We start from the raw sequence: 22970 nt of genomic DNA on the forward strand, positions 1-22970 counted from the left end.
CCAAACAAATTATTTTCTCTGTCAATCAGCTTCCAAATGTTGCTACTCTGTCATTCGTTGCCACGCCCCGCTGCTGATTCCCTTCTCCTCATCATACGTTCTTACCCCGACCATCGTGCAGAGCTCCAAACTCTGTCCTGTGCGGACCCGCCTCTGGTTTCTGACCCTGCTCCGTTGAAAATCCAAATAATGGTTTCCCATTCTGCTTTCAGTCTTTAGAGGACAGGGGTGTTTTGTAACAACACTTTAGAAGCAGGGAAAAGGACGCATAATGTGGATATGAGTTGTGATTAAGGAGGCTAACTCCCAGTGTCATTCTTCCTCAGCCCAGAGATTTGAGGGGCGAAGAACATCTCAGACAGAACTGCAGTCAGCTCGACTTCTTCAGTCTGCAGAGAATTCAAGGGAAACCTCTTCAACCACAGAGTGGTTACTGTTTGGAACCCATCACCACAGGGAGAGCGAGAGGGTAACAACAGGGGAGGATTTAAAAGGACTGTTGTGGAACAGAATCACTGGCAGGTCCAGCCGGCTTGAGTTGACTCTCTACCGTATACTGGGTGTGTTATAAATTCACTAAGTACCGGAGACAGAGTTTAAAATAGAACTCATTTATCTGTCTCAGATCCAGAATATTGAACTCCAGTCCCATTAAAGGTGAGTGTGCAGCAGGAGAAACTCCTCCCATGCCCAGTGACCAGGGTGCAGAACTGGGTGTGGTGAGCAGCAGCAATAATTGCAGAGTTCAGCACCGACAGTCACTCTCGAAATTGCGTTCAGCAACGGTGATGGACAAATATCCAGTATGCAGCTGATTGAAACTTTCTCCCCAGTGTGAACCGGGTAGTGTGTCACAAGGTTAGATTACCGAGTGAATCGCTTCCCACATTCACAGCAGATGAACGGCCTCTCCCCAGTGTGAACTCAATGATGCACATTCAGTTGAGATGACTGAGAGAATCTCTTCCCAAACAGATCCACCTCTACCCAGTGTGAACTCGCTGGTGTCTTTGTAGGTTGGATGACCGATTGAATCTCTTCTCACAGACCGAGCAAGTGAATGGCCTCTCCCCAGTGTGAACTCGCTGGTGTCTCTGTAGGTTGGATGAATGAGTGAATGTCTTCCCACAGTCTGAGCAGGTGAATGGCCTCTCCCCATTGTGAATTAGCTGGTGTGCCAGCAGATCAGATGACCGAGTGAATCCCTTCCCACATTCTGAGCAGGTGAATGGCCACTCCCCAGTGTGAACTGACTGGTGTGTCAGTAGTTCGGATGACTGAGTGAATCCTTTCCCACATTCTGAGCAGGTGAATGGCCACTCCCCAGTATGAACTGACTGGTGTGCCAATAGGGTGGATGAGCAAGTGAATCCCTTTCCACAGACTGAGCAGGTGAATGGCTTCTCCCCAGTGTGAACTCGTTGATGACACTGTAGGTTGGATGACTGAGTGAACCTCTTCCCACATACTGAGCAGATGAACGGCCTCTCCCCAGTGTGAACTGACTGGTGTCTCAGTAGGTGAGATGCCTGAGAGAATCCCTTCCCACAGTCTGGGCAGGTGAACGGCTTCTCCCCAGTGTGAACTGACCGGTGACTCTGTAGGTTGGATAATCGAGTGAACCCCTTTCCACAGTCTGAGCAGGTGAACGGCTTCTCCCCAGTGTGAACTTGCTGGTGTCTCTGTAGGTTTGATGACTGAGTGAAGCTCTTCCCACAGACTGAGCAGGTAAAATCCCTCACTGCAGTGTGAACGGACTGGTGACTCAGTAGTTGAGATGATTTAGTGAATCCCTTCCCACAGTCCGAGCAGGTGTACGGCCGCTGCCCGGTGTGATCTCGCTGGTGAGCCATTAGGTCAGATGACCAAGTGAATCCCTCCCCTCAAATTCATCAGATGACAGCCTCTGCCCACGGTGCCCACAGGTGGGAAGACCGAATGAATCCCTTCTCACCCACAGAACAGTTGAATGGCCTTGTCCCAGTGTGAATTTGCTGATGTACCTTCAGTTGAGATGATCAAGTGAATCCATTCGCACTGTCTGAGCAGGTGAATGGGCCCCCCTGTGTAAAATGACGGGCGTGCCAGTCAGTCAGATGATCGAGTGAATCCCTCCCCACAGTCTGAGCAGGAAGGATGGTTGAGTGAATCCCTTGCTCCACTTCTTAAATATCTGGACAGAGACAGCAAAACAGCGTGTTGTGTTCGAGATTCCCGTAGACAAATTCCTTGTTGTTTTTTAACCTGAGAAAAGATTTACAAAATCCATCAATGGGTGAAGGACAACATTTCAGATGAGATCATTTGAGTTGCCAAGGTGTAATCTGACATCACACTGTTACAGTGAGGTTCAACCCAAGTTGAAGAGAGAAATCATCTAACTGGGCACAGTGCTGGTATCTGGAATGACCCTCAAACTCTCTGATGCTCTTCCTGTCTCTATAAGAATGGGGCATTTCTGCCGTCTCCAATCTGTGACCTGGCTCAGTTTGACTCTCTCCATTGGTATTATTCCCTGTCCTCACTGAGCTGCATGGGTGCCTGACCCCACAGTAACTGAAACACTCTCACACAAATCGCCTTTGTTAACGTGCAGCTGGGATTTTCATTTATGTACCGTTAATTTAAAGTGCCACAGTTTTAATGCCATGTAAATATCTCCTTCTCAGATGTATGGTTGGTCTGCACAGCCGTTAAAGGGAATTCAAGTGATGTTAGTAATGTTAGTATTACTTAAGTTTCTTGTCATATTCATGGAAAAGTACAACACAGAAACAGGCCCTTTGGCCCATCTAGTTTGTGTTGAACTATTTAAACTGTTTACTCCCATACCGCTACCATCCAGGTACCTATACAAACTTCTTAAATGTTGAAATTGAGCTTGCATGCACCACTTGTGCTGGCTGCTCATTCCACACCCGGATGATCGTCTGTGTGAAGAAGTTTCCCCTCATGTTCCCCTTAATGTTTCACCTTTCACCCTTAATCCATGACCTCTGGTTGTAGTCCCACCCCATCTCAGTAGTAAAAGCCAGCTTGCATTTACCCCATCTATAACCCTCATAATTTTGGTAAACCTCCATGAAAACTCCTCTTAATCTTCTACATTCAAAGGAATAAAGTCCTGACCTGTTCAATCTCTCCTTATAACGCAAGTCCTCCAGACATGGCACCAACCTTGTGAATTTCCTCTGAACTGTTTCAACCTCCTTTACATCTTTCCTGTAGGCTGGTGACCAAACCTGCACATAATACTCCAAATTAGGCCTCACCGATGTCTTGTACAACGTCAACATAACATCCATCTCCTGTACTCTGTATTTTGGTTTATGAAGGCCAATGTGCCAAAATCTTTCTTTCCATCCCTATCGAACTGTGACACCACTTTCAGTGAAATATAGACCTGTATTCCCAGATCCCTTTCTTCAACAACACTCCTCAGTGCCCGACCAGTCACTGTGTAAGACCCACCCTGGTAGGTCCTACCAAAGTGCAACACCTCACACTTGTCTGTATTGAATTCCATTTTCCATTTCTCAAACCATTTTTCCAGCGGGTCCAGATCACACTGCAAGCCAGGATAGTCTTCTCACAGTCCACTACACCCCCAGTCTTCGTGTCATCCACAAATTTGCTGATCCAGCTAATCATGTTATCATCCAGAGTACTGATATAGATGACAAACAACAACAGATCCATCACTGATCCCTGAGACACACCACTAGTCACAGGCCTCCAGTCAGAGAGGCCACCATCTGCTACCACACTCTGGCTTCTCCCAAAGACAGTGTCTCGTCCAATTTACTGTCTCATCTTGAGCACTGAGTGACTGAACCTTCTTGACCAACCTCCCATATGAGACTTTGTCAAGTGTCTTGCTAAAGTCCATGTAGACAACATCCACTGCCTTGCCTTCATCCATTTTCCTGATAACTTCCTCGAGAGACTCTGTAAACTGGTTAGACATGGCCTACCACGCACAAAGCCATGCTGCCTATCCTTAATCAGTCCACATCTGGCTAAATACATATATATCCAGCTCCTGCACACACGTTACAATAACTTTCTCACTACTGATGTCAAGCTCACCGATGTTTAATTTCTTAGTTTATTTTTAGAGCCTTTCTTTAGCAGCTGAACGACATTGGCTGTTCTCCAATCCTCCAGTCCATTACTTGTCACTGAGGATGATTTAAATATCTGAGCTTGGGCCCCGACAATTCCTGCACTTGTCTTCTGCAAGGACCAAGGAACAACTTGTCAAGCCCTGAGGGTTTATCCATGGAAATTTGCCTAATGACAGCAAACACCTCCACTTCTGTAATCTGTACAGGGTCCATGAAGTTGATGCTGCTTTGCCTCACTTCTACAGACTCTGTGTCCATCTCCCGAATAAACACAGAAGCAAAAAAAAATTTATAATCTTCCCCGTCTATTTTGTCTCCCAATGTGGATCAACATTCTGATCTTCCAGAGGATTAATTTTCTTTCCCTTGCAATCTTTTTGCTCGTAACCTATCTGCAGAATCCCTGAGGATTCTCCTTCACCTTGTCTGCTGGGGCAACCTCATACCTTCTTTTATTTCTTTCATAAGTGTTCACTTGAATTTCCTGCACTTCATAAGTTCCTATCTGCCATTTGTTCCTATCTGCCTGTACCTGTTAGGCACATCCTTTTTATTGATCTGGGAGATGAAAGCCAAAGGGGTGATACAGCTGCATGGTGGGAGATGGGGTTAGGGGGCAGTGCACTTCATACACACACCACTCTCTGTGTGGAAAACTTACCCCTGATATCCTCGGTACACATTTTCAAGCACCTTAAAACTGTGCCCCCTCGTGTTAGCCATTTCAGCCCTGGGAAAAAGCCTCTGGCTATCCACATGACCAATGCCTCTCATCATCGTATACACCTAATATAGGCTCTAAACATAAACAAGGAAATTGTACATTGCTTTGAGGATTTGTTAGAAGTATAGAAAATTATAAGGGTACAGATAGGGTAAATTAAGCAGTTTTTTTCCACTGAGGTTGGGTAGGACAACAAACAGAGGTCAGGGATAAACAGGGAAGGTGAACATTCAAGGGGAACATGTGGAAAAAGTCTTCAGTTCACTGAACTGGTCATGACAGTGTGGAATGAGATACCAGCACAAGTGGTTCATGACAGCACAATTTCACAATTTAAGAGAAGCTTGGATAGGTACCTGGATAGTAGGGGTACAGAGGGCTGTGGTCCCAGTGCAGGATGTTGCATCAGAGATTTTAAATATTTTCAGCATTGTCTAGATGGGCCGAATAGTCTGTTTCACAGAACTTCTCCATGTGCCTATGACAGAGAAGCTGGCCAAAATTGATTGGAATGGCTGGAGTTTCTGGGAGCAATTCAGGAGCTGAGTGATCGATACATCCCAAAGAAGTGGAAGCATTGGAAAGGCAGGAGGACATAACCATGGCTGAAATGAGAAGCCAAAGCCAATATAAAAGCCAAAGAGAGGGCAAATAATAGAACAAAAACTATTGGATAGTTTTTAGAGACCAACAGAAAATAACCAGAAAAACATCAGCTATGCTGAGGGTGTGGAATTATGATTTGTAGTCATTAATGAATCTTGCTTGCACTAAACAGTCTGAGGCATTTAGAGGAACAAAATATCCGGGGCCTCAATATCTCTTGAAAACCAGGGTTCCCTGCACCAGTTACCGTTCAACTTTAAATTTGGCAGGCACATACAAACTCTACACATCCCAATTTCCACTGCTGAAGGACGCCCATTTACCAAGTACTCCTTTGCCAGAAAACATCCTGCCCCAGTCCAGACTTCTTGGATCCTTTCTGATACTATCAAAATTGACCTTTCTCCAATTTAGAATCTCATCCCGTGATCCAGACCTCCCTTTTTCCATACTTACTTGGAATCTCATGGCATTATGATCACTAGATACAAAGTGTTCCCATACACTAATTTCTGTCATTAATGCGGGATCATTTCCTAATAGCTTATTGCACACTTCTACATTGGGAATTCTACATGCTGGTTAAGGACACATTTGACAAACTCTACCCCACCTAGTCCTTTTACAGTATGGGAGACCCAGTCAATATTTGGAAAGTGAAAATCACTTACTATATCAACATCTGTTTCTTGGAATAGTCTGCAATCTCTCTACAAATTTGTTCCTCTAAATCCCTCAGTCTGTTGGGTGCAACCAAGTCCCAGTAATGGCTACAATATCATAATACCCTGTCCTGAGCTCATCTGACTTTCCTATGATGCTTCCTGCATTGTGATATAAACAGCTCAGCACATTCATTGCACCATGCTCAACCATTTGATTGCTGACTCTATCTGAGGTCTGAATAACATCTGTCTGGGTGTCAGGAAAGCAACCTCTCCCTCAATGTCACAAAAGCAAAAGAACTGGTTGTGTACTACAGAAGGAATGAAGACAGGCTAACCTCTATTGACATGAATGGATCTGGGTTTGAGAGAGTGAACAGCTTTAAGTTCCTCGTCATACACATCACCGAGGATCTCATGTGGTCTGTACATTCTGGCTGTGTGGTATGTGGCCGTGCACCTCTTTCACCTCAGATGTTTGAAGAAGTTTGGTATGGGCCCCAAATCCTAAGAACTTTCTACAGGGACACAACTGAGAGCAGCCTAACTGGCTGCATCACTGCCTGGTATAGAAACAGTACTTCACTCAATCGCAGGATTCTGCAGAGAGTGTTGCGGACAGCCCAGCACATCTGTAGATGTGAACTTCCCACTATTCAGGACACCTACAAAGACAGGTGCGTAAAAAGGCCCAAAGGATCACTGGGGACCCAAGTCATCCGAACCACAAACTGTTCCAGCTGCTACCATCTGGGAAACGGTACCACAGCATAAAAGCCAGGACCAACAGGCTCCAGGACAGCTCCTTCCACCTGGACAACAGACTGATTGATTAATTCATTCTAATTCAATTGTATTTCTGCTATAATGACTGCCCTATGTATAAACTATTTATTATAAATTACTATAAATTACACATTGCACATTTAGATGGAGAAGTAATGTAAAGATTTCTATTCCTCATGTATAGGAATGATATAAGTCAATTCAATTCACCAACTTCACTATCTGTTCTGGCATTCTGACTCCGATCCCTCCTGCAAATTTAGTTTCAACACCCGCACCACCCTCCCACCACACTCTAGCACTAGCAAGCCTTACCACTAGGATATTAGACCTCTGCTAGTTTTAATTCCAAAACTAACAAATCCCCTATCACCCATTTGACTTTCCTCTGCTAGGTAATTCCCCCTTAACAGTTTCTAACAACCCGTTGTTGTGTGGGATGGCCACAAGAGTACTCTGTGATGCATATTTAACCTCGTTCCCCTTCCTGACTCTTGGAGCAACTCATCTCTCTTAATATCATATCTATCACCCACTTCGACTCCCAGATGATCTGGAATTCATCCATTTCCACCTCCAACTCCCTAATGTGCAGGGTTACAAGCTGCAGCTGGACGTACATCTTGTAGGTGAGGACATCAGGGATACTGGAGGTCTCCCCACCTTCCCACTAATGTCCCGTCTAATTTGTAATGACCGGTGTGCCGAAAAATCTTGTGCTGTGCAAGTTTTACCCAGTGACAACAACATGTGCATACTGAATTTTAAATAGGGAGGTATTTATTTTAACAGCTAGCTAATCACTATGAATAAGAACTTTGATATCCTCGGGTTTGATTGAGCTCATCTGCACTCTCACACAACCTATGTAGCAGGCCTGTAGCAGTATTGAAGGGTTTTCTCACTCCAGCTTTTGCACACTGTCCATACCTGATTTGCTTGCTAAATGACGCTTAAAAAAAAGTCAGATTTCCAAATATCACTCTGTCCCACTTGCAAATTCTCCCGCAACCTTTGCATCGCCACAATACACAGGTAACAACAGTTTCTGTACTGGACATAAATATTTCCCCTGAACCCTCCCCCAGGTGACTGATGGTGGTGAACTCAGTGATGACAATGCCAATGAATATGAAGGGAAGGGCAGTAGTCTGTCTCACTGGAGTCTGGCACATTTGTGATGTGAAAGTTACTTGTTGCCCAGGGCAAAGGTGTTTGATATTATTATGTACCCAGAGAGAATGGGTCAAAACATATTCCCATAGGTAGAAAAGACCAGAACAAGAGGAGGTAGAACAAGCAACACACACAAAATGCTGGAGGAACTCAGCAGGCCAGGCAGCATCTATGGCCTGGCATCTATGGAAGAGAGTACTAATGCTGAGTTCCTCCAGCACTTTGTGTGCGTTTAAAAACACAAACACGAGGAGATCTGCAGATGCTGGAAATTCAAGCAACACACACAAAATGCTGGTGGAACACAGCAGGCCAGGCAGCATCTACAGGAGGAAGTACAGCTGATGTTTTGTGGTGAGACCCTTCATCAGGACTAACTGAAAGAAAAGATAGAAAGAGATTTGAAAGTAGGAGTGGGGGGGGGGGGGAGATCTAAAATGACAGGAGAAGACAGGAGGGGGAGGGGTGAAGCTAAGAGCTGGAAAGGTGATTGGCAAAGGAATACAGAGCTGGAGAAGGGAGAGGATCATGGGACGGGAGGCCTAGGGAGAAAGAAAGGGGGAGGGGAGCACCAGAGGGAGATGGAGAACAGGCAAAGAGTAATTGTGAGAGGGGCAGAGAGAGAGGAAAAAAGGAGGGGGATGGAGAAAGAAAGAAAGAAAGAAAGAAAGAAAGAAAGAAAGAGAGATGGGGTAAGAAGGGGAGGAGGGGCGTTAACGGAAGTTAGAGAAATCAATGTTCATGCCATCAAGTTGGAGGCTACCCAGACGGAATATAAGGTGTTGCTCCTGCAGCCTGAGTGTGGCTGACTGGGAGACCGTTTCGATGAACACCTACGCTCTGTCCGCCAGAGGAAGCAGGATCTCCCAATGACCACACATTTTAATTCCATGTCCTATTCCCATTCTGATATGTCTATCCATGGCCTCCTCTACTGTCAAGATTAAGCCACACTCAAGTTGGAGGAACAACACCTTATATACCGGCTGGGTAGCCTCCAACCTGATGGCTTGAACATTGATTTCTCTAATTTCCATCAATACCCCTCCTCCCCTTCTTACCCCATCCCTGATTTATTTATTTCCCCCATTTTTTTTCTCTCTCTGTCCATCACTCTTTGCCTGTTCTCCATCTCCCTCTGGGCTCCCCTCCTCCTTGCTTTCTCCCTGTGTCTCCCGTCCCATGATCCTTTCCCTTGTCCAGCTCTGTATCCCTTTTGCCAATCACCTTTCCAGCTTCACTCCACCCCCTCCTGTCTTCTCCTATCATTTCGGATTTCCCCTTCCCCCTCATACTTTCAAATCTCTTACTATCTTTTCTTTCAGTTAGTCCTGACTTAGGGTCTCGGCCAGAAACGTCTACAGCGCTTCTTCCTATAGATGCTACCTGGCCTGCTGTGTTCCACCAGCATTTTGTGAGTGTAATTTGTGTGTTTTGCTTGGATTTTCAACATCTGCAGATTTTTTCTTGTTTGTGATTGGAGGTAGAACAAAGGTGATCTTCTTAACAGCTGATGTAAAAGATTTTGTTCCCTTTCTCCGAATTCCTAATCTTTGCATTTAGACAGCTGGAGCTCAGCTCTGTCTGAGAGATCCATCGGTTCCCATTCCCTCATCAGCAGGAAGCTCCCCGGGGCCCGTTTGCGGATCGTGGGGCTGAAAGAGAGAGAGAAGATACCAGGACTGTCCCGGGATTGCGGGGAACAATGTCCATAGGTCACAGCAATTGTCCCTCATTCGGCGTTGAAAACCCCGGCCTGGAAAATTACTCTTACCTTTTCGAAACTTCGGAGGCCTTTTGAGTGCTGCGCGCATGCGCGATATTCGAGACCTTCCGCATCCCTGACGCCTGCGCATTCGTTCGGAGCTTCAGCGACAGCGAAAAATTGTTACGCAGAGCTTTCTGGGAAATCACGTAGCCATTAACAGTTTCTGCAAGTACCGGTTCCACGTCCGTACCTCAGTTTTTTTTTTGTGTAGAAAACTCAGCAGCTCTTTTAACGCAGAAAGCAGCTTCCACGAACAATACAATTAATATCAGCAAACATTCCGCGTGTTTAATGCCAAAGTAGAGCCTTCTTACAAATGCAGGTATGAAACCTAAGAGATTCTGCTGTTGCTGGAAATGCAGAGACACACTCACACATACAGTGCTGGAGGAACTCTGTAGTTCAGCAGCAACTAAGCAGAGGAGTACACGGTCTAGGCATGCTGTTGGGGCTCGGCCTAAACGTTGCTGTTTATTCCTCTCCACATTTGCTGACTCATCTGTTGATTTCCACCAGTATGTTGCAGAAATTTACCACCTTTTTTTTCGATCAAGCAGTTTCAAAATTTTTCTGATCTTTCATTTGTAGCCAGATCCTGCTGATCTGATTCCTCTTCCCCCTCGTAAACTCTAGACCCCATCTCTCTCTGGAGCCCCAAATCCCTGACTCAGGCTGGTAACTCTTTGGTTTCTGGCTCTGCTCCATCGAAGATTCCCTCACTAGTCTGCTGTCAGACTTCAGAGGTGCATTGCAACAACCCAGCTGTCTGAGGCACAGTCCTTTGAAATTAGTGAAAATGATATAAAACGTTGAAAAGAGCGGGGGAGAAGGAGTTTAACCACCTTAGTCCGGAGCCCTGGTGAACGTCAAAACCACATCGTCTTATTCAATCTGGAAAAAATCATGCAGGGAGTTCATGCAAGGGAATAAGATAAAGAGAGTCATTGATCGTGTGTATAGCCACAGGCTTTTTCCCAAGACGGAAATGGCTAACACGAGGGGGCATGGTTTTAAATTGCTTGGAAGTAGTTGCAAGGGAGATGTCAGAGCTAAGTTTTTTACACAAAGAGTAGTGGGCGTGGAATGCACTACTGGTGATGGTGGTGGAGGTGAATACAATAGGGTCTTTTAAGAGATTCTTAGATTGGTACATGGAGCCTAGAAAAATAGAGGGCTATGTGGTAGGGTAATTCTAGGCAGTCTCTAGAGTAGGTTACATGGTTGGCACAACATTGTGGGCTGAAGGGCCTGTAATATTTTCTAGATTTATATGTTTCTATGAATTTCAAGGGAAATCTATTCTCCCACGGAGTGGTGACTAGTTGCAACCTGTAATCACAGGGAGAATGAGAGGGGAACGGCAGGGATAGATTTTGATATTCTGATATGGAAGAGAGACATGAGTAGGGACCAGATGGGCCGAGTGGCCTCTCTAGCGTACATTGCGAGTGTGGGTAGAGACAGTAACTACCTGAGACACGGGATTTGATACAGAACTGTTTTATCTTTCACAGATCCACTATATTAAACACCAGTCTAGTTTAAGTTTTGGACAGAGGGAGAATAAGTAGGAGGGGGGAAATAAATAAATCAGGGATGGGGTAAGAAGGGGAGGAGGGGCATTGACGGAAGTTAGAGAAATCAATGTGATGCACCATCAATAACTCTCTCTGAGACGTGAAGTCGAGATATCGGCTTTTATTGACTAGAAGAAAGAACAAGCAGTAGTTGACCACCATCCTACATCCTGGCGAATGAGGCCGGGCTCAGGCCTCAATTGCCTTTATACCGGGGTCTGTGGGAGGAGCCACAGGAGCAGTCAGCAGGGGTCTGTGGGAGGAGCCACAGGAGCAGTCAGCAGGGGGCGTGTACAGACAGGTATATGTAGTTCACCACACAATGTTCATGCCATCAGGTTGGAGGCTACCCGGATGGAATAGGAGGTGTTATTCCTCCAACCTGAGTGTGGCTTCATCTTGACAGTAGAGGACTCCATGGATAGACATATCAGAATGGGAATGGGGCGTGGAATTAAAGTGTGGGGCCACTGGGAGATCCTGTTTTCTCTGGCGGAGAGAGCGTAGGTGTTCAGCGAAACGGTCTCCCAGTTAGTCACACTCAGGTTGCAGGAACAACACCATCTTCTGCGCGGACTCCGGGCAAGTCGAAGGGTTCAAAGACAGGCGAGCTCGCGGGAGCCTTCCTAGGGGATGGAGCCGACTGCAGACAGGTGGCGTGCCAAAACGATGTAAGGGTTCTGGTGGTGCAGACAGGGATATCCTAGAATGGATGAGATTAATTCGTACCTTCTCTCGATGGTTTCCGGACAGAATCAAGGTCGGGGTGGTGTACAGTGGGTAACCCGAGCCAGCCGTTTTCCGTCCAGCGTCTGGGTCTCCAGAGCGGCACTCACGGCTCCCGGGGTATTCGGGCTCGGTAAGCTATGTCCTCGTCCAGCAGATTTCCCTCGGTACCAGAATCCACCAAGGCGGATAGGGACAGGGATTGTTGTTGATAAATCACAGCAGCCGGGATCTGCATCCGGGTCTGGGGGACTGAAGGGAGTTTCTTCCAGCTCACTAGGGCACCTTTTCTAGTGGTGAGACCTCCCTTTCGGCCGCAGAGGACAGGGATCCTGGAAATATCCCGGCTGGCCGCAATAGTAGCAACCCCAGCTCTCCGACTCCGAAGTCGTTCGGCTGGGGAGAGACGGTTCCGTCCCAGCTGCAGCGGTTCCTCCCCCAGGGTAGCGGGGACGGTCAGAGCAGGAGCTACACTTGGAGCGGCTAGGGAAGGGAGGCTGGCTGAAGATGGTAAGGTGGGACGTGGGCTGAGCCGAGGAGCGGGCGACTGGTCTTTTCTCTCAGACGCTCTAGCCCGGTGGCTAGAGACATCAGAGAGTCCAGGCTGTCCGCGTCCTCCCTCGCTGCCAATTCATATTTTATCTTATCTGAGAGGCCCTGTCGGAACAGTTCCCGTAGTGCCTCGTCATTACACCCAGAGTCGGCCGCTAATGTTAGGAACTCGATGGAGTATTTTGCTATGCTTCGCAACCCTGACAGGGAGTTAGCAAGTGCTTAGCGGCGTCCTTACCGCGAATGGGCTGTTCAAAGACCTTCCTCATTTTGGAAATGAAGGAGAGAAAAGAATAACAGTCGGTTCCCCCAGATCGCGGTGGCCCATGCCTAGGAACAGCCCCATAATGTACGCAATCTTTGATTTGTCCGAGGTGTACGTACGTGGCTGTAGCTCAAAGACCAAAGAGCATTGCAATAAGAAGGCCCGGCACTTCCTTAGGCCTCCAGCGTTGGGTTCCTGTTCGGGTACGTACAGCTGTCGGCGCGATTGCCGATCCAAGGGGCGTAGCCATCCCAGGCTGTGAGGATTGGTCAGTCGGGGTTCTTGGAAGGGACGGAGTAAGGGAAGCGGATATCCGGTCAACCTGCTGTCACGTACCCCGTGACCGGGTTACCAAACCAGCAGAAATGGAATAATACGTTGGAGTCTGGTATTACTGTAACTAAAAATGTTTATTATTAAACTAAGTAATACAGTACTATTAAAATGCAAATATATATAAAAGAGGTTAGCAATGATATATACAGAAGAGTGGAAATAGGAATCAAAAACCAGGCTCTATCGAAGTCTAGGGGTAAATAAATAGTCTTAAGATGGGTGCAAGAGTTCAGTTCAGTTTAGTCTGAGTTAAGGTAGTTGCTGTTGTACCGTTGGGGGGGGGGAGGAGAGAGACAGAGAGAGAGGTGATGCAGTTGCAGGCAAACTTTCCGTTGTCTTCTTGTCCTGTTGTGGTCACCGACTGTGACCCCTCCGTACCAGGCCAGACCGTTCTTCAGTGGTGAGCCTGTCACCCAGGCGAGGATGGACACACACACAGAAGCCCCACCGGTCTGCCTTCACACACTGTGAGCCTCTGATCGAATCCTCCGAATCGATCTTCCAAACCCCACCTTCCCTGTGGGTGCACAACGCCCTTGCAGTGTCCCGTGGTGAGTCTGCTTGTGCCTCAGCAGACTTGCTTTTTATCTCCCCTGCCGGGGTACCAGCCATTCACCCAACTGTCCATGTCCATCACCTGGTACCGCCTTGCTGTCTCAGCAGGAACACACACAAGCAGGCAATGTGTCCTTGGAGTAAAAAAGTAAACAATTATCGAAGAAGGCCATAACTAAATCATCTCTCTCTCTCTCTCTCTCTCTCTCTCTCTCTCTCTCTCTCTCTCTCTCTCTCTCTCCTCTCCTCTCTCTCTCTCTCTCTCTGTCTCTCTCTCTCTCTCTCCTCTCTCTCCTCTCTCTCTCTCTCTCTCTCTCTCTCTCTCTCTCTCTCCTCTCTCTCTTCTCTCTCTCTCTTCTCTCTCTCTCTCTCCCAGCATCCCAGCATCTGCAGCAGGATGTCTCCCCCCCTCTGCTTCTCTCTCTCTCGTTAGCAGCATAGTTCACAGGGGGGGTCAACTCTGGACCACATCTCAGCCTGGTTTGCTCATCACACATCCGCACTGCTCACTGACCTTCCTCACTTTCGTGGACAGCGCACGAAGGTTTTCTGAGCAGTTGGTTGTGGGCGCCCAGTAGTTCGCTCCTTGGCTGGTAAGGGCCTGGTACACGGGGTTCGTGTCCTCTGGGTTCATTCTCGGCCAGGTTGGTTCTGTTGCAAGGACGAGGCTGAGGACGAACCCAAGTGCGAGGACACAGGCACAGAAGCAGAGTTGGCACCGTCACGAACGGGGGACCGGTATCCAGCAGAGTCTTCACACGGAGACAATGTTTATGTAGATTATTCAGGACATGATGTGGAGCTGAGATCTGACAGTCCTAAGGAATCGGGAAACAAGGTTTACTCACACTTGAGTCGACCAACGAACTGGCAAAGCATTGCAAAACAACGTTTTGTCCGCTAATGGGAACCAGGTGTGCTGTACCGAGTGGAACTGGGAATGATTGGAAATCAGTCGAGGGTATTAAGGCCCAATTAAGGATGGTAACAGTAAAATGGGGAATTGCCAGACGGGACCCATGACCCGACACACATGGAGAGCCACAAAACGATCGCAGATATACACAGATACACAGATATACACAGAAAAACCATGCACAGACATACAAACACACACAAATACACAAGCACGCAAACTCTCACAGAGGCACACTCGCGCACCCAATCTCACACAGAAACAGACACACACACTAATATACAGAGAAAATGAACGACACACGCTCTCGCATACACTCAAACACGCAAATACAGAGAAAGTCAAAGACAATCACAAACACGCACACACATACGTAAACATTCACACATACAATATCATACATACCGTAAGACATCACACTCAGAAACACATACTGAAAAAGACACCTACACACACACATGCACACACATGCACACGAACACACGCCAAAGCATAGACCAGTATTCAAAAACAAACACACACTAACTCCGCGACACAAATGCATATAAATACACATGAAAAGCCACAAACAAGCAGGCACAGAAACACACACACACACACACAAATATAGACAGAAACAACAATCATACGAACACACACACAGACACACTCACACAAACAGAGACATATAAATACAGAAACCATCACAAACAAACATGCATAAACACACCCGCAGACACACAGTAGCAAAGAGAAACACACGCTCACAAACAGACATACAAAAAGCGCAGAAAAACACACATACAAACACACACTAACTGACACAATGCTCATAAGTGCACACACAAGCACAGACACGCAAAACAGACATATAAACACTGCACAAACACTCAATAACGACACACCCACTGAAACACACGCAAAAAAACTCGGAACACAGAAACAGATAAACACGCACACAAAAACGCAAAGTCAGAAACTGAGCACACACACATTCACCGACCAAACACACATATGCAGACAATAAAGCGCGTGTGCGCACACACACGCACACAAACACACATTCATAAGCACACACCATTCAGACATTAAAATGCAGATGTGCACTTCCAAACAAACTCGCACTTTATCAGATGCACGCGCACACACATACACATACATATAGGCGCACAAACTCACAAGGAGACATACACAAACACACAGAGAAAAACTCACACTCACACACACACATATACAGAGAGTGCATTTATAGATACGGACGCACACAAAAACTCATGCAGGAAACATATACAGTAATTCGAAAACGCACACACAAACACATCTTCACAAAAACACACAGACCCCCACACAGACAGAAAAGTATTAAAAGTAACACACAAACACACGCCGGTACACAGACAGACTCTCTCTCTCTCTCTCTCTCTCTCTCTCTCTCTCTCTCTCTCTCTCTCTCTCTCTCTCTCTCTCTCTCTCTCTCTCTCTCTCACACACACACACACACACCACACACACACACACACACACGCACAGACACACACACACACACACACAACTCTTACAAACAGCCACAAACACAGACGGAAACACATACAGAATCACAGACACAAACTCAAGCACAATATTCAAAACACGCACACAGGGCACAAAACCACAGAGACACACAAACCCATACACAAACATAAAAAAGAAACACGTAGAGAAAATAAATGCCGACAGAAAATCACACAACCACACATAAATACACACAAACAAACACACAGGAACACATACAGTCATCCAAATACAGACAAAACACACCAACACACAGATTTAAAAAATACCATGCATACACAATACAGTATGACAGCACTGTCGAAAACATACATTGAAAAAGGCACCTATAAACAAATACACTTACACAGACACACAGACACACAGACACACAGACACACACACACACACACACACACACACACACACACACACACACACACACAGACATACAAAAACTGATAATTGAATACACATACATCACACACAAAAGCATTTAGGCAGACACAAACACACAGAGAAACAGGAAACGGGCGTTTAAAAAACACCCACAAAATCATGCACGCGCGTACATACATAAACAAAAAATCCTACATAGTATATATGCAAAGACCCAAGAATGCACACACGCACGCACGCGCGCAGACACACATATAGAAAACATGACAAGCACACGCACACACATACAGATATTCAGCAAAAACAGCCACACACCCACGCGCGCACACACAAACGGAAAAGAAACACAGACAGGGACTCATAGAATATCACACGCAAGCACAGAGGCGAACACATGCAAAATGTGAAAGACAAATACGCGAAGACAGACAGACACACACAGAAAGCCTCACGAATACCCAAGCCCACAAAAGTACACACAAAACATACAAACAGAGAGTGAGAAAAAAACACACACACTATCACATACAACACTGACACTGAACCATGCACATACATGGAACCACAAAAACATTTACGAACACACAAACATACGCAAACACACAGATACAAAGTCTCTCACACACAGTCTTACAGAACACACAAAAGAATATGCAGACGCACACACCTTGTGGAAACACAGAAAAATAGCACACACGCCCTCAGTAGGATACACACAATCAAACGCGCGCACACAAACACACCTAAATACAAATAGCACACAAAACACACACTCAAAATTACATACAAACACATACACAGACCAACGCACACAATCACAGGCGCAAACACTACCAAAGATTAACACTCAAATAGGTCCACACACATACAGAGAAAATTTGACACACACGAACACACACTCCGAGAAACAAGCACACATAAAAATACATACAGAGTTCTAACACTATCACACAGAAACACATAAAGCCTTTCAGGAGCACACATATGAACACACAAAGACACACATACACACACACACACACACACACACACACACACACACACACACACACACACACACACCCACACACAAACACACACACACACACATACATGCAGAAAAACATACAGATATTCAACCAAACACACAGAAACACCCCTACAGAAACACATGCGTTCAAAAACACACAAAGAATCACATACACTCAGAGAAAGATACATGGAAACACACAGAAACAATCACAAACTCACCCAGACACGCACAGAGACAAATGCACACACAACACACACTGAAAAGGCACATACAAACATATACACATGCAAAAAACACAGACACATGAAAAAGGTCATACATATACAAGCAACAGCACACAAAGACATACATGCACACAATCCCAACCACAGATATCTAAAACAAAAAAATTCACACACATTAAAGCTCAGATCACCACCCCCGCCCCCGACACCATCAAACACGCATAGATATTACACGCGCACACAAACAGACAGAGGCACTCCGAAAGAAAACTGACACGCAAAACAGACACAAACACATACAAAAAGAAACCCAAACACACACACACACACACACACACTCACACACACACACACACACACACACACACACACACACACACACACACACTCACACACACACACACACACACACACACACACACACACACACACATCAAATCATACACACTAGGAGACACATGCACGTACAAGAAGACATCACACTCACATACATAGACACACTGAAAAGGTACGTAGAAACAAATACACACACACACGCACATATAAATACTCAACATTGAACACACATACACGATATCACAACACAAAAGCACCCATACAGACTCAAACACACGCACAGAACACATACGGGCATTCAAAAAACAATACACGCACGCAAACTCATAAATACGCTTATACTCAAATACATACTGACATAATCAGAAAAAATCACAACAAAACATGAAAAGAAAAACAGACAGATACAGATATGACCGACATATTCACAACTCCAAAGACACACACACACAACACCACAGACATACAAATCGACATACACGCACTCACACAGACAGGAACACGCACAGAATCAGAGACACCTGTAGCACACACACACTTACACACTCACACACATACACACACACACACACACACACACACACACACACACACACACACACACACTTACACACACACACTCTCTCTCTCTCTCACACACACACACACACACTCACACACACACACACTCACACACACAAACAAAGTCACAAACACTGGCGCATACAAACACACAAACATAAAAATGCATCACAGGTACACACTCACTAAACACACAAACAGACATTTAAACACTTAAACATGCACATAAACACACACCACAGCAAATCACACAGAAGAACACGCACACCCACAAGCAAACTGCACACAGAACAGAAACAGACGTTCACATAACTAAACACGGACGCTCAGTCTTAAAAGAACATGCAGAGGAACAATATAAAATCATAGGCATACAATCCTGAAGACATTGTGATGTGTGATGAGCAAACCAGGCGGAGATGGGGTCCAGAGTTGACCTCCCCCCCCCCCCCGTGAACTATGCTGGAAACGAGAGAAAGAGAAGAGGTGGGGGGGGGGGGGGTCATCCTGCTGCAGATGCTGATAATGAGAGAGAGATGATTACGGCTTCTTTTCCATTTTGAGAAAGTTACTATGAATCAGGACTGGCCGAAGGAGGAGTGGGCTGTTCTGTTACAGAGTGTTCTTAAGGGGAAGGCTCAGCAAGCCTATTCAGCGTTGTCTGTGGATGAGGCTAAAGATTATGATGAAGTAAAAGGGGCTGATGAGGATTTACGAGTTGCTGCCCGAAGCGTATAGACAAGAGTTCAGAAATTTAAGGAAACAGTGGAATCAGACGTTCACGGAGTTTGCATACGACAAGTGAGTGTACTTCGACCATTGGTGCGCTGCAGAAAGGGTGGAGGAGATTTGACCACCTGAGGGAGTTGATCTTAATCGAAGAATTTAAAAGTTGAGTTCCGGATAATATCGGGATAAAAACCTGAATGAGAAGAAGATTAAGTCTACATCAGAATCTGCCAATTTAGCAGATGAATACGCCTTAACCCATAAGGTGAAGTTTTCCCCAAGTAACAGCTACCAAAAGGGTAGGAGGGATGGTAGAGAATGCCCGCCGGCTAAGTCAGAGAATAAGCCAGAGACTAGTGGAAAGGGTGAAGAGGATGAGAAGCAGTCTGGAAGAAAGTTTTACATGTTATAATTGTGGGAAAGCTGGTCACATAGCGTCTCAGCGTTTCGCTCCCAAAATAGATACAGGAAAAGGAAAGGCGACGATCCCGACTGCCTGCATTAAGCCGGCTGAAATACCGCTGAAGGAGGGGGAGTCAAGCCGAGTTCAGGAAAGATGTGAGAAATTTCTTTCGACTGGGCTGGGATCTGTGAAGGAGGGGTCAACCCCGGTGCCAGAGAGAATCTGGAGGGACACTGGGGCTTTTCAGTCCCTAATCCTAAACCGTGTGTTGGACTTCAGTGCTGAGACCGAGACTGGGGACGTGGTGATAGGAGTTGGAAAAGGGACCGAGGCGGTACCGTTGCAGAAGGTATTTTTGAAGTGTGACTTAGTGCCCAGACCCGTCACGATCGGGGTGCGGTCTGCACCCCCGATACATGATGTGGATGTCTTACTCGGAATGACCTGGCAGGTGTGGATGTGCTCCCAACCGTTCAGCTCACGAGGAAGCCTGTAAGTGCGGTGGACCCGCCCACAGATTCAGAAGTTGATCCCGCTTGCGCAGTAACCCGGAACATGGCGAAAAGGGCTGCTGCAACAGGCCCTGAGGTAGATGAAACGTTTTTACCGTCCCTGTATCAGAAGGGGTTAGAGGACAGTGAAGATAAGGAGAGTCAGGGGGTCGAGGCAGATTTCTTGTTGTTAAGGAAAGAATTTGTGAGGGAGCAGAGCAAAGATGAGAAACAGATGTGACAGCTGGAAGGTCCAGTGTTAGACACTGATGATTTATATAGCTTGGAAGAGTTGTTTGCAGTTGAAGAATTTAAGGAGTGTGTTCCCGATGATGTAAGGGCATTCCGAGATGAAAAGGATGCGGCTACCTTGGGGGAGTCTGCTGGGGTAGCAGACGAGGTTGTTTTAACCCGCAAGGTTGAGTTTACTCCGGATGGGAGTTGCCCATAGAGTAACTGTGAGGATCAGGGGAACTTGGAATTTGAAACTGGGACTGGTATTGAAAGCCTAGAAGATGTCCCGTTTACCTGTGTTCAGGTTGTTGAAGTACCTGTGGATTCACAGGGTACTGAACCTAGTGTCGAGACTCAGGTGAGGTCAGAGGTGTCTGACTGGGTTAAAACGGAATGCAATCCTTTTGTGTCAGATGGACTTGGTTCAGTGAGTAAAGGCTTAACCCTGGCACCAGAGGAAAGTGAGGATTTTCAGTCACTTGTGTTAGACGGTGTTCTAAAAGTTAGTGATGAGATGAAAGCTGGTGAGGTGAATTTTAGTGAAGATATTGAGAAAAGTGGTACTGGGCTTTTGAATAAGGAAAATTTAAAGTCGGGTTTAGTTGCAGGGTATTGACCATGATGAAGGGGCAGTGATCTGGTAACAAGGTGCCTGCTAGTCTGCTACAGTTTATTTTGAAATTTAAAGATAAACAACGTAGTGATGTTGTTCAAGTTTGTGATTTGGAGAGGCAAAACTTGAAGTGTTGTTTTGACCAAGAGGGATCACCTGCTTGTGTTATTACACGAACTAATAGACTTAAAGATCCTGAAGATAAAATTAATGACTTGCTTAAAATTAATGAGTTGTTTGGAAGTTCAGCAAATGGGCTTAGTCTGCAAAACATTGGTGATAATCTAACACCTATGAAGGGGGTCTGTGACGGCCTTATCCAAGCTGGTGGGCAAGCTGATCATGTGAGGGTTAAGTGTTCTGTTTTGACGTGGAAAAGGGGAAATGGTCGACCAAACGGCACTTTGAATAACAGGATCTGGTTTTGCAGGAATTTGACTTTTGTTTTAGTAATAAAGCATGTGAAAGATAAAGACAAAATCATGGTAGATTGACTGTTTGAATGTTAAGTTTAAAAGTGAAATAGAGATTAGTATTTGCATACACTTCTGTACTGTACTACACGATAATCACACATGTATTAGTTTAAACTCTGTAATATACAGCTAAGTTAAAAACTATTCCACTGTAGAAAAAGAATTACTGTCACTTATTCTGGCGTTACAGTATTTTGAGGTTTACATTTGTCCGGCACAGAAGCCATTGATAGTTTATACTGATCACAATCCATTGGTATTTTTGACTAACATGAAGGATAAGAATAGACGACTGCTAAGTTGGAGTCTGATGTTACAAGAATTTGATATAAAGATACAACATGTAAAGGGGACTGATAAGGTAATTGCTGATTGTTTATCTAGCTGTTAGATTTGAAATTATACCTGTGTTACTCTGTTGGTTAATGATTGCTTATGTATTTTATTAAACTCTGTAACGTGCATTACTATTGAATTTTTACCCCCCAGTAAAAACTCTTTTTAAGGGTGGGGGTGTGATGTGTGATGAGCAAACCAGGCGGAGATGGGGTCCAGAGTTGACCCCCCCCCCCCCGTGAACTATGCTGCTAACGAGAGAGAGAAGAAGAGGGGAGGGCTTCCAGCTGCAGATGCTGATAATGAGAGAGAGAGATGGTTTAGTATTATGGCTTCTTCGATAATTGTTTACATTACTTCCAAGGACTTTGCCTGCTTATGTGTGTTCCTGCTGAGGCAGCGAAGCGATGTCAGGTGAAGGGCATGTGATGAATGGCTCGTACCCTGGCAGGGGAGATAAAAAGCCAGTCTGCTGAGACACAGGCAGACACGCCACGGGACACTGAAAGAGGCTCACAGTGTTTGAAGGTAGACCGTTGGGGGCTTGTGTGCTTGTCCACCCTCGCCTGGGTGACGGGCTCACCACTGAAGAACGGTCTGGCCGGGAACGGAGGTGTCACAGTCGGTGACCACAACAGTATAATAGCAACCACCTCAACTTAAACTGAACTGAATTGAACTCTGCATCATCTTAAGACTATTCATTTACCCCTAGACTTTGATAGAGCTTGGTTTTGATTTATATTTCCACACTTCTGTATGTATCATTGCTAACCTGTTTTGTATGTATATTTGCTTTTTATAGTACTGTATTACTTAGTTTACTAATAAACACTTTTAGTTACGGTACCACCAGACTCCAACGTAT

The 22970-nt window shown here is 45.7% G+C and overlaps 1 pseudogene; it reads right to left on the minus strand.

Annotated features, from left to right (window-relative positions):
- LOC140733787 (uncharacterized) overlaps positions 1-9897 on the minus strand; it is a 276015-nt pseudogene extending 266118 nt beyond the window's left edge.
- Positions 9898-22970: the final 13073 nt, after the last annotated feature.

Source organism: Hemitrygon akajei, chromosome 9, assembly GCF_048418815.1.
Source record: "Hemitrygon akajei chromosome 9, sHemAka1.3, whole genome shotgun sequence".
NCBI lineage: Eukaryota > Metazoa > Chordata > Chondrichthyes > Myliobatiformes > Dasyatidae > Hemitrygon > Hemitrygon akajei.